At 45.5% G+C, this 10000-nt stretch overlaps 31 non-coding genes across 31 annotated transcripts in view; all 31 read left to right on the top strand.

Moving 5' to 3' along the window:
- Nucleotides 1–44: 44 nt before the first annotated feature.
- On the top strand, nt 45–163 carry LOC133432850 (5S ribosomal RNA). Its single transcript, XR_009777125.1, has one exon. It is a non-coding gene; the product is annotated as a 5S ribosomal RNA (ribosomal RNA).
- A 217-nt stretch (nt 164–380) lies between these two features.
- On the top strand, nt 381–499 carry LOC133432838 (5S ribosomal RNA). Its single transcript, XR_009777114.1, has one exon. It is a non-coding gene; the product is annotated as a 5S ribosomal RNA (ribosomal RNA).
- Nucleotides 500–698: 199 nt separating this feature from the next.
- Nucleotides 699–817, top strand: LOC133432748 (5S ribosomal RNA). The gene has a single exon (XR_009777026.1). It is a non-coding gene; the product is annotated as a 5S ribosomal RNA (ribosomal RNA).
- A 217-nt stretch (nt 818–1034) lies between these two features.
- On the top strand, nt 1035–1153 carry LOC133432847 (5S ribosomal RNA). The gene has a single exon (XR_009777122.1). It is a non-coding gene; the product is annotated as a 5S ribosomal RNA (ribosomal RNA).
- Nucleotides 1154–1370: 217 nt separating this feature from the next.
- Nucleotides 1371–1489, top strand: LOC133432751 (5S ribosomal RNA). Its single transcript, XR_009777029.1, has one exon. It is a non-coding gene; the product is annotated as a 5S ribosomal RNA (ribosomal RNA).
- Nucleotides 1490–1706: 217 nt separating this feature from the next.
- On the top strand, nt 1707–1825 carry LOC133432835 (5S ribosomal RNA). Its single transcript, XR_009777111.1, has one exon. It is a non-coding gene; the product is annotated as a 5S ribosomal RNA (ribosomal RNA).
- A 199-nt stretch (nt 1826–2024) lies between these two features.
- LOC133432787 (5S ribosomal RNA) lies at nt 2025–2143 on the top strand. The gene has a single exon (XR_009777063.1). It is a non-coding gene; the product is annotated as a 5S ribosomal RNA (ribosomal RNA).
- A 217-nt stretch (nt 2144–2360) lies between these two features.
- LOC133432824 (5S ribosomal RNA) lies at nt 2361–2479 on the top strand. Its single transcript, XR_009777100.1, has one exon. It is a non-coding gene; the product is annotated as a 5S ribosomal RNA (ribosomal RNA).
- Nucleotides 2480–2696: 217 nt separating this feature from the next.
- On the top strand, nt 2697–2815 carry LOC133432813 (5S ribosomal RNA). Its single transcript, XR_009777088.1, has one exon. It is a non-coding gene; the product is annotated as a 5S ribosomal RNA (ribosomal RNA).
- Nucleotides 2816–3014: 199 nt separating this feature from the next.
- On the top strand, nt 3015–3133 carry LOC133432624 (5S ribosomal RNA). Its single transcript, XR_009776907.1, has one exon. It is a non-coding gene; the product is annotated as a 5S ribosomal RNA (ribosomal RNA).
- Nucleotides 3134–3350: 217 nt separating this feature from the next.
- On the top strand, nt 3351–3469 carry LOC133432801 (5S ribosomal RNA). Its single transcript, XR_009777077.1, has one exon. It is a non-coding gene; the product is annotated as a 5S ribosomal RNA (ribosomal RNA).
- Nucleotides 3470–3668: 199 nt separating this feature from the next.
- LOC133432815 (5S ribosomal RNA) lies at nt 3669–3787 on the top strand. Its single transcript, XR_009777090.1, has one exon. It is a non-coding gene; the product is annotated as a 5S ribosomal RNA (ribosomal RNA).
- Nucleotides 3788–4004: 217 nt separating this feature from the next.
- On the top strand, nt 4005–4123 carry LOC133432827 (5S ribosomal RNA). Its single transcript, XR_009777103.1, has one exon. It is a non-coding gene; the product is annotated as a 5S ribosomal RNA (ribosomal RNA).
- Nucleotides 4124–4322: 199 nt separating this feature from the next.
- Nucleotides 4323–4441, top strand: LOC133432747 (5S ribosomal RNA). Its single transcript, XR_009777025.1, has one exon. It is a non-coding gene; the product is annotated as a 5S ribosomal RNA (ribosomal RNA).
- Nucleotides 4442–4658: 217 nt separating this feature from the next.
- On the top strand, nt 4659–4777 carry LOC133432789 (5S ribosomal RNA). The gene has a single exon (XR_009777065.1). It is a non-coding gene; the product is annotated as a 5S ribosomal RNA (ribosomal RNA).
- Nucleotides 4778–4994: 217 nt separating this feature from the next.
- LOC133432778 (5S ribosomal RNA) lies at nt 4995–5113 on the top strand. Its single transcript, XR_009777054.1, has one exon. It is a non-coding gene; the product is annotated as a 5S ribosomal RNA (ribosomal RNA).
- Nucleotides 5114–5330: 217 nt separating this feature from the next.
- On the top strand, nt 5331–5449 carry LOC133432826 (5S ribosomal RNA). The gene has a single exon (XR_009777102.1). It is a non-coding gene; the product is annotated as a 5S ribosomal RNA (ribosomal RNA).
- A 199-nt stretch (nt 5450–5648) lies between these two features.
- Nucleotides 5649–5767, top strand: LOC133432746 (5S ribosomal RNA). The gene has a single exon (XR_009777024.1). It is a non-coding gene; the product is annotated as a 5S ribosomal RNA (ribosomal RNA).
- A 217-nt stretch (nt 5768–5984) lies between these two features.
- On the top strand, nt 5985–6103 carry LOC133432767 (5S ribosomal RNA). The gene has a single exon (XR_009777043.1). It is a non-coding gene; the product is annotated as a 5S ribosomal RNA (ribosomal RNA).
- Nucleotides 6104–6320: 217 nt separating this feature from the next.
- Nucleotides 6321–6439, top strand: LOC133432750 (5S ribosomal RNA). The gene has a single exon (XR_009777028.1). It is a non-coding gene; the product is annotated as a 5S ribosomal RNA (ribosomal RNA).
- Nucleotides 6440–6656: 217 nt separating this feature from the next.
- LOC133432754 (5S ribosomal RNA) lies at nt 6657–6775 on the top strand. Its single transcript, XR_009777032.1, has one exon. It is a non-coding gene; the product is annotated as a 5S ribosomal RNA (ribosomal RNA).
- A 199-nt stretch (nt 6776–6974) lies between these two features.
- On the top strand, nt 6975–7093 carry LOC133432689 (5S ribosomal RNA). The gene has a single exon (XR_009776969.1). It is a non-coding gene; the product is annotated as a 5S ribosomal RNA (ribosomal RNA).
- Nucleotides 7094–7310: 217 nt separating this feature from the next.
- On the top strand, nt 7311–7429 carry LOC133432745 (5S ribosomal RNA). Its single transcript, XR_009777023.1, has one exon. It is a non-coding gene; the product is annotated as a 5S ribosomal RNA (ribosomal RNA).
- Nucleotides 7430–7646: 217 nt separating this feature from the next.
- On the top strand, nt 7647–7765 carry LOC133432743 (5S ribosomal RNA). The gene has a single exon (XR_009777021.1). It is a non-coding gene; the product is annotated as a 5S ribosomal RNA (ribosomal RNA).
- Nucleotides 7766–7982: 217 nt separating this feature from the next.
- LOC133432749 (5S ribosomal RNA) lies at nt 7983–8101 on the top strand. The gene has a single exon (XR_009777027.1). It is a non-coding gene; the product is annotated as a 5S ribosomal RNA (ribosomal RNA).
- Nucleotides 8102–8318: 217 nt separating this feature from the next.
- LOC133432732 (5S ribosomal RNA) lies at nt 8319–8437 on the top strand. The gene has a single exon (XR_009777010.1). It is a non-coding gene; the product is annotated as a 5S ribosomal RNA (ribosomal RNA).
- A 199-nt stretch (nt 8438–8636) lies between these two features.
- LOC133432616 (5S ribosomal RNA) lies at nt 8637–8755 on the top strand. Its single transcript, XR_009776900.1, has one exon. It is a non-coding gene; the product is annotated as a 5S ribosomal RNA (ribosomal RNA).
- A 217-nt stretch (nt 8756–8972) lies between these two features.
- Nucleotides 8973–9091, top strand: LOC133432771 (5S ribosomal RNA). Its single transcript, XR_009777047.1, has one exon. It is a non-coding gene; the product is annotated as a 5S ribosomal RNA (ribosomal RNA).
- Nucleotides 9092–9290: 199 nt separating this feature from the next.
- LOC133432744 (5S ribosomal RNA) lies at nt 9291–9409 on the top strand. Its single transcript, XR_009777022.1, has one exon. It is a non-coding gene; the product is annotated as a 5S ribosomal RNA (ribosomal RNA).
- A 217-nt stretch (nt 9410–9626) lies between these two features.
- LOC133432721 (5S ribosomal RNA) lies at nt 9627–9745 on the top strand. The gene has a single exon (XR_009776999.1). It is a non-coding gene; the product is annotated as a 5S ribosomal RNA (ribosomal RNA).
- A 217-nt stretch (nt 9746–9962) lies between these two features.
- The window catches only part of LOC133432829 (5S ribosomal RNA), a 119-nt gene continuing 81 nt past the window's right edge, over nt 9963–10000 (top strand). Inside the window, exon 1 of the ribosomal RNA XR_009777105.1 lies at nt 9963–10000. This exon is cut by the window's right edge and continues 81 nt beyond it. This is a non-coding gene — a ribosomal RNA (5S ribosomal RNA).

Raw genomic sequence — 10000 nt, 5'->3', positions numbered from 1 at the left:
TTATCTTCAACTCCATATAAGAGGTATTTCAAGCTGCAGCTTCTGCTTACGGCCATACCAGCCTGGATGCGCCCGATCTTGTCTGATCTCGGAAGCTAAGCAGGTTCGAGCCTGGTTAGTACTTGGATGGGGGACAGCCTGGGAATACCAGGTGCTGTAAGCTTTTTCAACCAGCAGAGAACGCTCTCGCTTAATCTAGCCACACATATTTCAACGTGGTAACAGCAACAGCTCACGTCCTAAAGTGTTTTTCACATGGTTAAGGCACGTTAACTCCAACAAATAAGCGCTTCTAAATTATTATCACCAACAAATCAATGACTTATATTCTATGACTTATCTTCAACTCCATATAAGAGGTATTTCAAGCTGCAGCTTCTGCTTATGGCCGTACCAGCCTGGATGCGCCCGATCTCGTCTGATCTCGGAAGCTAAGCAGGGTCGGGCCTGGTTAGTACTTGGTTGGGAGACCGACTGGGAATAGCAGGTGCTGTAAGCTTTTTCAACCTGCAGAGAGCGCTCTCGCTTAATCTACCCACACATATTTCAACGTGGTAACAGCGACAGCTCACGTCCTAAAGGGTTTTGCACATGGTTAAGGCACTTTAACTCCAACAAATAAAACCAACAAATCAATGACTTATATGCTATGACTTATCTTCAACTCCATATAAGAGGTATTTCAAGCTGCAGCTTCTGCTTACGGCCATACCAGCCTGGATGCGACCGATCTCGTCTGATCTCGGAAGCTAAGTAGGGTCGGGCCTGGTTAGTACTTGGATGGGAGACCGCCTGGGAATACCAGGTGCTGTAAGCTTTTTCAACCAGCAGAGAACGCTCTCGCTTAATCTAGCCACACATATTTCAACGTGGTAACAGCGACAGCTCACGTCCTAAAGTGTTTTGCACATGGTTAAGGCACTTTAACTCCAACAAATAAGCGCTTCTAAATTATTATCACCAACAAATCAATGACTTATATTATATGACTTATCTTCAACTCCATATAAGAGGTATTTCAAGCTGCAGCTTCTGCTTACGGCCATACCAGCCTGGATGCGCCCGATCTCGTCTGATCTCGGAAGCTAAGCAGGGTCGGGCCTGGTTAGTACTTGGATGGGAGACCGCCTGGGAATACCAGGTGCTGTAAGCTTTTTCAACCAGCAGAGAGCGCTCTTGCTTAATCTACCCACACATATTTCAACGTGGTAACAGCGACAGCTCACGTCCTAAATTGTTTTTCACATGGTTAAGGCACTTTAACTCCAACAAATATGCGCTTCTAAATTATTATCACCAACAAATCAATGACTTATATTATATGACTTATCTTCAACTCCATATAAGAGGTATTTCAAGCTGCAGCTTCAGCTTACGGCCATACCAGCCTGGATGCGCCCGATCTCGTCTGATCTCGGAAGCTAAGCAGGGTCGGGCCTGGTTAGGACTTGGATGGGAGACCGCCTGGGAATACCAGGTGCTGTAAGCTTTTTCAACCAGCAGAGAGCGCTCTCGCTTAATCTACCCACACATATTTCAACGTGGTAACAGCGACAGCTCACGTCCTAAAGTGTTTTGCACATGGTTAAGGCACTTTAACTCCAACAAATAAGCGCTTCTAAATTATTATCACCAACAAATCAATGACTTATATTATATGACTTATCTTCAACTCCATATAAGAGGTATTTCAAGCTGCAGCTTCAGCTTACGGCCATACCAGCCTGGATGCGCCCGATCTCGTCTGATCTCGGAAGCTAAGCAGGGTCGGGCCTGGTTAGTACTTGGATGGGAGACCGCCTGGGAATACCAGGTGCTGTAAGCTTTTTCAACCTGCAGAGAGCGCTCTCGCTTAATCTACCCACACATATTTCAACGTGGTAACAGCTACAGCTCACGTCCTAAAGGGTTTTGCACATGGTTAAGGCACTTTAACTCCAACAAATAAAACCAACAAATCAATGACTTATATGCTATGACTTATCTTCAACTCCATATAAGAGGTATTTCAAGCTGCAGCTTCTGCTTACGGCCATACCAGCCTGGATGCGACCGATCTTGTCTGATCTCGGAAGCTAAGCAGGGTCGGGCCTGGTTAGTACTTGGATGGGAGACCGCCTGGGAATACCAGGTGCTGTAAGCTTTTTCAACCAGCAGAGAGCGCTCTCGCTTAATCTACCCACACAAATTTCAACGTGGTAACAGCGACAGCTCACGTCCTAAAGTGTTTTGCACATGGTTAAGGCACTTTAACTCCAACAAATAAGCGCTTCTAAATTATTATCACCAACAAATCAATGACTCATATTATATGACTTATCTTCAACTCCATATAAGAGGTATTTCAAGCTGCAGCTTCTGCTTACGGCCATACCAGCCTGGATGCGCCCGATCTCGTCTGATCTCGGAAGCTAAGCAGGGTCGGGCCTGGTTAGTACTTGGATGGGAGACCGCCTGGGAATACCAGGTGCTGTAAGCTTTTTCAACCTGCAGAGAGCGCTCTCGCTTAATCTACCCACACATATTTCAACGTGGTAACAGCGACAGCTCACGTCCTAAAGTGTTTTGCACATGGTTAAGGCACTTTAACTCCAACAAATAAGCGCTTCTAAATTATTATCACCAACAAATCAATGACTTATATTATATGACTTATCTTCAACTCCATATAAGAGGTATTTCAAGCTGCAGCTTCAGCTTACGGCCATACCAGCCTGGATGCGCCCGATCTCGTCTGATCTCGGAAGCTAAGCAGGGTCGGGCCTGGTTAGTACTTGGATGGGAGACCGCCTGGGAATACCAGGTGCTGTAAGCTTTTTCAACCTGCAGAGAGCGCTCTCGCTTAATCTACCCACACATATTTCAACGTGGTAACAGCTACAGCTCACGTCCTAAAGGGTTTTGCACATGGTTAAGGCACTTTAACTCCAACAAATAAAACCAACAAATCAATGACTTATATGCTATGACTTATCTTCAACTCCATATAAGAGGTATTTCAAGCTGCAGCTTCTGCTTACGGCCATACCAGCCTGGATGCGACCGATCTCGTCTGATCTCGGAAGCTAAGCAGGGTCGGGCCTGGTTAGTACTTGGATGGGAGACCGCCTGGGAATACCAGGTGCTGTAAGCTTTTTCAACCAGCAGAGAGCGCTCTCGCTTAATCTACCCACACAAATTTCAACGTGGTAACAGCGACAGCTCACGTCCTAAAGTGTTTTGCACATGGTTAAGGCACTTTAACTCCAACAAATAAGCGCTTCTAAATTATTATCACCAACAAATCAATGACTCATATTATATGACTTATCTTCAACTCCATATAAGAGGTATTTCAAGCTGCAGCTTCTGCTTACGGCCATACCAGCCTGGATGCGCCCGATCTCGTCTGATCTCGGAAGCTAAGCAGGGTCGGGCCTGGTTAGTACTTGGATGGGAGACCGCCTGGGAATACCAGGTGCTGTAAGCTTTTTCAACCTGCAGAGAGCGCTCTCGCTTAATCTACCCACACATATTTCAACGTGGTAACAGCGACAGCTCACGTCCTAAAGTGTTTTGCACATGGTTAAGGCACTTTAACTCCAACAAATAAAACCAACAAATCAATGACTTATATGCTATGACTTATCTTCAACTCCATATAAGAGGTATTTCAAGCTGCAGCTTCTGCTTACGGCCATACCAGCCTGGATGCGCCCGATCTTGTCTGATCTCGGAAGCTAAGCAGGTTCGAGCCTGGTTAGTACGTGGATGGGGGACCGCCTGGGAATACCAGGTGCTGTAAGCTTTTTCAACCAGCAGAGAACGCTCTCGCTTAATCTAGCCACACATATTTCAACGTGGTAACAGCAACAGCTCACGTCCTAAAGTGTTTTTCACATGGTTAAGGCACGTTAACTCCAACAAATAAGCGCTTCTAAATTATTATCACCAACAAATCAATGACTTATATTCTATGACTTATCTTCAACTCCATATAAGAGGTATTTCAAGCTGCAGCTTCTGCTTATGGCCATACCAGCCTGGATGCGCCCGATCTCGTCTGATCTCGGAAGCTAAGCAGGGTCGGGCCTGGTTAGTACTTGGATGGGAGACCGACTGGGAATAGCAGGTGCTGTATGCTTTTTCAACCTGCAGAGAGCGCTCTCGCTTAATCTACCCACACATATTTCAACGTGGTAACAGCGACAGCTCACGTCCTAAAGAGTTTTGCACATGGTTAAGGCACTTTAACTCCAACAAATAAAACCAACAAATCAATGACTTATATTCTATGACTTATCTTCAACTCCATATAAGAGGTATTTCAAGCTGCAGCTTCTGCTTACGGCCATACCAGCCTGGATGCGACCGATCTCGTCTGATCTCGGAAGCTAAGTAGGGTCGGGCCTGGTTAGTACTTGGATGGGAGACCGCCTGGGAATACCAGGTGCTGTAAGCTTTTTCAACCAGCAGAGAACGCTCTCGCTTAATCTAGCCACACATATTTCAACGTGGTAACAGCGACAGCTCACGTCCTAAAGTGTTTTGCACATGGTTAAGGCACTTTAACTCCAACAAATAAGCGCTTCTAAATTATTATCACCAACAAATCAATGACTTATATTATATGACTTATCTTCAACTCCATATAAGAGGTATTTCAAGCTGCAGCTTCTGCTTACGGCCATACCAGCCTGGATGCGCCCGATCTCGTCTGATCTCGGAAGCTAAGCAGGGTCGGGCCTGGTTAGTACTTGGATGGGAGACCGCCTGGGAATACCAGGTGCTGTAAGCTTTTTCAACCAGCAGAGAGCGCTCTTGCTTAATCTACCCACACATATTTCAACGTGGTAACAGCGACAGCTCACGTCCTAAATTGTTTTTCACATGGTTAAGGCACTTTAACTCCAACAAATATGCGCTTCTAAATTATTATCACCAACAAATCAATGACTTATATTATATGACTTATCTTCAACTCCATATAAGAGGTATTTCAAGCTGCAGCTTCAGCTTACGGCCATACCAGCCTGGATGCGCCCGATCTCGTCTGATCTCGGAAGCTAAGCAGGGTCGGGCCTGGTTAGTACTTGGATGGGAGACCGCCTGGGAATACCAGGTGCTGTAAGCTTTTTCAACCAGCAGAGAGCGCTCTCGCTTAATCTAGCCACACATATTTCAACGTGGTAACAGCAACAGCTCACGTCCTAAAGTGTTTTTCACATGGTTAAGGCACGTTAACTCCAACAAATAAGCGCTTCTAAATTATTATCACCAACAAATCAATGACTTATATTCTATGACTTATCTTCAACTCCATATAAGAGGTATTTCAAGCTGCAGCTTCTGCTTATGGCCATACCAGCCTGGATGCGCCCGATCTCGTCTGATCTCGGAAGCTAAGCAGGGTCGGGCCTGGTTAGTACTTGGATGGGAGACCGACTGGGAATAGCAGGTGCTGTATGCTTTTTCAACCTGCAGAGAGCGCTCTCGCTTAATCTACCCACACATATTTCAACGTGGTAACAGCGACAGCTCACGTCCTAAAGAGTTTTGCACATGGTTAAGGCACTTTAACTCCAACAAATAAAACCAACAAATCAATGACTTATATTCTATGACTTATCTTCAACTCCATATAAGAGGTATTTCAAGCTGCAGCTTCTGCTTACGGCCATACCAGCCTGGATGCGACCGATCTCGTCTGATCTCGGAAGCTAAGTAGGGTCGGGCCTGGTTAGTACTTGGATGGGAGACCGCCTGGGAATACCAGGTGCTGTAAGCTTTTTCAACCAGCAGAGAACGCTCTCGCTTAATCTAGCCACACATATTTCAACGTGGTAACAGCGACAGCTCACGTCCTAAAGTGTTTTGCACATGGTTAAGGCACTTTAACTCCAACAAATAAGCGCTTCTAAATTATTATCACCAACAAATCAATGACTTATATTATATGACTTATCTTCAACTCCATATAAGAGGTATTTCAAGCTGCAGCTTCTGCTTACGGCCATACCAGCCTGGATGCGCCCGATCTCGTCTGATCTCGGAAGCTAAGCAGGGTCGGGCCTGGTTAGTACTTGGATGGGAGACCGCCTGGGAATACCAGGTGCTGTAAGCTTTTTCAACCAGCAGAGAGCGCTCTTGCTTAATCTACCCACACATATTTCAACGTGGTAACAGCGACAGCTCACGTCCTAAATTGTTTTTCACATGGTTAAGGCACTTTAACTCCAACAAATATGCGCTTCTAAATTATTATCACCAACAAATCAATGACTTATATTATATGACTTATCTTCAACTCCATATAAGAGGTATTTCAAGCTGCAGCTTCAGCTTACGGCCATACCAGCCTGGATGCGCCCGATCTCGTCTGATCTCGGAAGCTAAGCAGGGTCGGGCCTGGTTAGGACTTGGATGGGAGACCGCCTGGGAATACCAGGTGCTGTAAGCTTTTTCAACCAGCAGAGAGCGCTCTCGCTTAATCTACCCACACATATTTCAACGTGGTAACAGCGACAGCTCACGTCCTAAAGTGTTTTGCACATGGTTAAGGCACTTTAACTCCAACAAATAAGCGCTTCTAAATTATTATCACCAACAAATCAATGACTTATATTATATGACTTATCTTCAACTCCATATAAGAGGTATTTCAAGCTGCAGCTTCAGCTTACGGCCATACCAGCCTGGATGCGCCCGATCTCGTCTGATCTCGGAAGCTAAGCAGGGTCGGGCCTGGTTAGTACTTGGATGGGAGACCGCCTGGGAATACCAGGTGCTGTAAGCTTTTTCAACCAGCAGAGAGCGCTCTCGCTTAATCTACCCACACATATTTCAACGTGGTAACAGCGACAGCTCACGTCCTAAAGTGTTTTGCACATGGTTAAGGCACTTTAACTCCGACAAATAAAACCAACAAATCAATGACTTATATTCTATGACTTATCTTCAACTCCATATAAGAGGTATTTCAAGCTGCAGCTTCTGCTTACGGCCATACCAGCCTGGATGCGCCCGATCTCGTCTGATCTCGGAAGCTAAGCAGGGTCGGGCCTGGTTAGTACTTGGATGGGAGACCGCCTGTGAATACCAGGAGCTGTAAGCATTTTCAACCAGCAGAGAGCGCTCTCGCTTAATCTACCCACACATATTTCAACGTGGTAACAGCGACAGCTCACGTCCTAAAGTGTTTTGCACATGGTTAAGCCACTTTAACTCCAACAAATAAGCGCTTCTAAATTATTATCACCAACAGATCAATGACTTATATGCTATGACTTATCTTCAACTCCATATAAGAGGTATTTCAAGCTGCAGCTTCTGCTTACGGCCATACCAGCCTGGATGCGACCGATCTCGTCTGATCTCGGAAGCTAAGTAGGGTCGGGCCTGGTTAGTACTTGGATGGGAGACCGCCTGGGAATACCAGGTGCTGTAAGCTTTTTCAACCAGCAGAGAACGCTCTCGCTTAATCTAGCCACACATATTTCAACGTGGTAACAGCGACAGCTCACGTCCTAAAGTGTTTTGCACATGGTTAAGGCACTTTAACTCCAACAAATAAGCGCTTCTAAATTATTATCACCAACAAATCAATGACTTATATTATATGACTTATCTTCAACTCCATATAAGAGGTATTTCAAGCTGCAGCTTCTGCTTACGGCCATACCAGCCTGGATGCGCCCGATCTCGTCTGATCTCGGAAGCTAAGCAGGGTCGGGCCTGGTTAGTACTTGGATGGGAGACCGCCTGGGAATACCAGGTGCTGTAAGCTTTTTCAACCAGCAGAGAGCGCTCTTGCTTAATCTACCCACACATATTTCAACGTGGTAACAGCGACAGCTCACGTCCTAAATTGTTTTTCACATGGTTAAGGCACTTTAACTCCAACAAATATGCGCTTCTAAATTATTATCACCAACAAATCAATGACTTATATTATATGACTTATCTTCAACTCCATATAAGAGGTATTTCAAGCTGCAGCTTCAGCTTACGGCCATACCAGCCTGGATGCGCCCGATCTCGTCTGATCTCGGAAGCTAAGCAGGGTCGGGCCTGGTTAGGACTTGGATGGGAGACCGCCTGGGAATACCAGGTGCTGTAAGCTTTTTCAACCAGCAGAGAGCGCTCTCGCTTAATCTACCCACACATATTTCAACGTGGTAACAGCGACAGCTCACGTCCTAAAGTGTTTTGCACATGGTTAAGGCACTTTAACTCCAACAAATAAGCGCTTCTAAATTATTATCACCAACAAATCAATGACTTATATTATATGACTTATCTTCAACTCCATATAAGAGGTATTTCAAGCTGCAGCTTCAGCTTACGGCCATACCAGCCTGGATGCGCCCGATCTCGTCTGATCTCGGAAGCTAAGCAGGGTCGGGCCTGGTTAGTACTTGGATGGGAGACCGCCTGGGAATACCAGGTGCTGTAAGCTTTTTCAACCTGCAGAGAGCGCTCTCGCTTAATCTACCCACACATATTTCAACGTGGTAACAGCTACAGCTCACGTCCTAAAGGGTTTTGCACATGGTTAAGGCACTTTAACTCCAACAAATAAAACCAACAAATCAATGACTTATATGCTATGACTTATCTTCAACTCCATATAAGAGGTATTTCAAGCTGCAGCTTCTGCTTACGGCCATACCAGCCTGGATGCGCCCGATCTTGTCTGATCTCGGAAGCTAAGCAGGGTCGGGCCTGGTTAGTACTTGGATGGGAGACCGCCTGGGAATACCAGGTGCTGTAAGCTTTTTCAACCAGCAGAGAACGCTCTCGCTTAATCTAGCCACACATATTTCAACGTGGTAACAGCAACAGCTCACGTCCTAAAGTGTTTTTCACATGGTTAAGGCACGTTAACTCCAACAAATAAGCGCTTCTAAATTATTATCACCAACAAATCAATGACTTATATTCTATGACTTATCTTCAACTCCATATAAGAGGTATTTCAAGCTGCAGCTTCTGCTTATGGCCATACCAGCCTGGATGCGCCCGATCTCGTCTGATCTCGGAAGCTAAGCAGGGTCGGGCCTGGTTAGTACTTGGATGGGAGACCGACTGGGAATAGCAGGTGCTGTAAGCTTTTTCAACCTGCAGAGAGCGCTCTCGCTTAATCTACCCACACATATTTCAACGTGGTAACAGCGACAGCTCACGTCCTAAAGGGTTTTGCACATGGTTAAGGCACTTTAACTCCAACAAATAAAACCAACAAATCAATGACTTATATGCTATGACTTATCTTCAACTCCATATAAGAGGTATTTCAAGCTGCAGCTTCTGCTTACGGCCATACCAGCCTGGATGCGACCGATCTCGTCTGATCTCGGAAGCTAAGTAGGGTCGGGCCTGGTTAGTACTTGGATGGGAGACCGCCTGGGAATACCAGGTGCTGTAAGCTTTTTCAACCAGCAGAGAACGCTCTCGCTTAATCTAGCCACACATATTTCAACGTGGTAACAGCGACAGCTCTTGTCCTAAAGTGTTTTGCACATGGTTAAGGCACTTTAACTCCAACAAATAAGCGCTTCTAAATTATTATCACCAACAAATCAATGACTTATATTATATGACTTATCTTCAACTCCATATAAGAGGTATTTCAAGCTGCAGCTTCTGCTTACGGCCATACCAGCCTGGATGCGCCCGATCTCGTCTGATCTCGGAAGCTAAGCAGGGTCGGGCCTGGTTAGTACTTGGATGGGAGACCGCCTGGGAATACCAGGTGCTGTAAGCTTTTTCAACCAGCAGAGAGCGCTCTTGCTTAATCTACCCACACATATTTCAACGTGGTAACAGCGACAGCTCACGTCCTAAATTGTTTTTCACATGGTTAAGGCACTTTAACTCCAACAAATATGCGCTTCTAAATTATTATCACCAACAAATCAATGACTTATATTATATGACTTATCTTCAACTCCATATAAGAGGTATTTCAAGCTGCAGCTTCAGCTTACGGCCATACCAGCCTGGATGCGCCCGATCTCGT

Source organism: Cololabis saira, unplaced genomic scaffold, assembly GCF_033807715.1.
Source record: "Cololabis saira isolate AMF1-May2022 unplaced genomic scaffold, fColSai1.1 scf043, whole genome shotgun sequence".
NCBI classification, from domain to species: Eukaryota; Metazoa; Chordata; class Actinopteri; order Beloniformes; family Belonidae; genus Cololabis; species Cololabis saira.
Note: the sequence above shows the minus strand (reverse complement) of the source record. Positions and strands in the feature narration are given on the sequence as shown.